Below are 3,146 nucleotides of genomic sequence, written 5' to 3'. Positions count from 1 at the left end.
CCGCCCGCCTCGCCCCGGGCCGGTGCCGCTGGAGCCCAGGGCAGCCCCGCTCCCTCCCTCGGCTCCCGGAGCAAAATGAAAATCCCGCTCGTGTTTTCTCTCTCGCAAAGCGCTCAAAATGCGGAGGAGCTGGTTTCTCTCCTCCCGAAGGGGAAACCGGCAGAGGTTAAACATGCGTTTCCGATCTCTCAGCTCCGCTGCGGTTAGGCACAATAATCGCTCCACTTAAAAAAAAATAGTAATAATAAAAAATCGAGAGGGATCAAAAGGGGTAAAGCAATTAAAGCGGTTTCGTTGATCGCCGTCGGACTGAGAGGCGCTTTATGAATTTAGGACGATTTCTTTAGATACCGCATCTGAAAATCCTCACCCCCTCCCCTTCCTCCCTTTCCTTTTTTTTGTCCAAAAAAAAAGAAAAAAAAAAGAAAGAAAAATCACAAGCCCATTAAGGTCGCTTGCAAAAGGGGAGAAAAAAATCCTGATGCTCTTCCAAGTTAGCAATAGAGCTGGGTTGCTATCCCACCATTGTCGCCTAAACCCCATAATTAGAGTACGGCAAGACTAGCTCTTAGCAGATTTACCCATTCCAATGGAAGCAGCCCTCTGTGGCTTCAGCGGCACAAACTCTGCTGCCTTTCTCAGATCCAGTGCAAACGCCCTCCCGTGGCTCAGGATGCTTGTTTTTGTGTATGCAAGCTGGAGATGAATAAGAAAGGCGCCTAGTCTCTCATTATCTTTGAATTTCAGACTTTTTTCTCTTTTTTTTTCCTTTCTCTCTCTCTTTTTTTCTCCTCCTGCGCTGGAACAATGCAGAAGGACCTCATCAGAGTGAAAAACAGACTCCCGCTAGGCTTTAAAAGCAAGATGAACTTGGTGCACCACCCATCTTTCTCTTCTCTTCTCCAAAGCTCTTTAAAGGGGTTATGAGGCGTCTCTCTCAATTTATCCCTTTTCTCTTGATCTTCCTAGCAGAGGGGTTTGGGGTCTAGTCCTGGCTGTTTCAGCTGATCTCATCCAGTCTAAGGGATTAGAGCTTCTTCTCTGCATCCAGGCTCTCAGCACATCTGCTGATTGGGTTCAGCACAAGAGGATTACATTGGGACCCAATGACGTCACCGCTAGGACATAAGTTCTCCTCCATTAACCAAATCCTCATCAGCAAGATGTCCTTGAAACTATAGGAGTAACATTCTAGACTCCAGCGCCAGCCCGTCCCCACCTTCCTCCCGGGCTGGGTGCTGGGGCTTTCGGAAAATATTGTTTAAGCTTTGAGCACTTGCAGCTGCATCAATAATGTACTGCTCCACTACAGGGCTGGAGAATCGAGTCATTATAGGAGAACGCGTACCCTATAAATAGGGTTCTGCACCTAAACTGTTAATCAGAGGAGCTTTATATATTCTATTGCTTTTTCTTTTTTTTTCCCCTCTTTTTTTTTTGTTGGAAAGGGAGGGGGTGGAGGACAGAGGGGGAGGGGAAAAGCTGCATCCTACAGTTATATTTCCAAGCTCAAAAAGACATCAGCGATAATTTTCTTTAAAGCTGACATGGATGTAATTTTAAAACAGATTTTTTTTTTTTTTAAAAAAAAAGAAATGTGTAGGATTTCACCCCCGTTCTCTCGGAGAAGAGACAATGTGTCCTGAGTTATATAAAGTAAGAGGTTCCCTTTAAATACATAATACGAATTTTATATTTTTGGTTTTAATGCTAGATTTTTCTTAATATTACATGAGCACAGACCCACGGGAATGAAGATCTGCTTAACTGAAAGGAAATTGGTTTCACTTCCAAGCGATAAACCGACAGTATTTTTTAAGACTTGCACTCTGGAAAACACAGAAAACACCTATAGAATTGCTGCCATCAACCTGCTCTGACTTATGTCATCGAATACAAGCCGCTGTGTCCCCTTCGCACCATCCCTCTCAGGTAGTCCTGTGCTTGCATTTTTAGCTAGCGTTTCGCTGTCTGCTTTCACCATATCCCTTTTGCAAGTTGCAAAGCATTCAGACATGATTTTGCTGCAGCTGCTGTTGTTTAAACTTAGAGACCTCATCACGGGGCGGTTATTACAATGGAAATGAGCGCCGTTATTTATTTATTTATCTAGAGTCGCAGAATTTCATCTCTGGGGAGAGAAAATGTATTTAACAACAATCAGACTATGTCCAGCCAGGAGAGATGTTCCTTAGAAGCCTTGCATGGGTTTAATTTTGCGGTAAGCGTGCCGCTTCTTCATTGCTGGCTAATTATTTATCCCTCCTCCCTCCAAACACGCACACATACAAAATGTATGGACACACACACACACACATACACACGCACACACACTGATTTTATGATGGCAAGTGCAAGTCTGTGGGTTTCTGCACAGCCTTATTCCCTGTTTAGGGTAACTTTTATGGCCAGCAGCACTATGCGTTCTCAGAGTAGCCTGGCTTTCAGGCGAGGATTTATTTTTGTGTATGTATTTCCATGCACTGTGGTATTTTACTTCTTCTTAGGAAGGGGATGAGGAAGGAGGGAGGCAGGATACAATGGTTTCGATGGAAGGCATTCTTGTTCCAGCTCTGAAAGTCTCTCCCTTGCCGCAGCAGCATGAGCAATTCCAGGACAGCTGGGTAATAACCACTGGAAGAGAGGTCGGCTCCCTTCCCCACTGTACCAAAACAATTGTTTTGTGGATGGCGTCTCCCTTCCTGAGAGCCGTGCCAGGCCACACAAGGCTCCGAGGGGAAAACTCCCTCCAAATAACATTTTGTGAAAAGAGTAGCTGGTGGGCCGTGTTTGAGTAGCTGCGAGCTAACTGAAATACTCAGCAGCGAGGTGAAATATCGCCTTCCTAGCTCCAGAGCCATATTTTAAAGGCAGCCACAGCACTGTGAGCCTTCGTCCCTATTTGCATGCGTTTTTCTTTTTCTCTTCTGTAGCGGTGCAGTTTATGACATGGGCACTAAACAGGAGAAAATCAGTGTTTGACGTTACGCAGCAAAGGGAATTTTCCCATAGCTTTTCATCTCCCGAAACTTTTGTTTAAAAAAAACCCCTGCTTATTTACAGCCTATTCTATGTTGACCTATTTACTCCAACAAACCTAAACAAATTAACACGAAGGAAAGCGCCCTTCTCTCGGAGGTTTGCAC

The sequence above is a fragment of the Rhea americana genome, unplaced genomic scaffold (assembly GCF_003343005.1).
Source record: "Rhea americana isolate MKP2758 unplaced genomic scaffold, rheAme1 scaffold_4, whole genome shotgun sequence".
NCBI lineage: Eukaryota > Metazoa > Chordata > Aves > Rheiformes > Rheidae > Rhea > Rhea americana.
The sequence above is the reverse complement of the archived record's forward strand: the minus strand, read 5'-3'. Positions refer to the sequence as shown.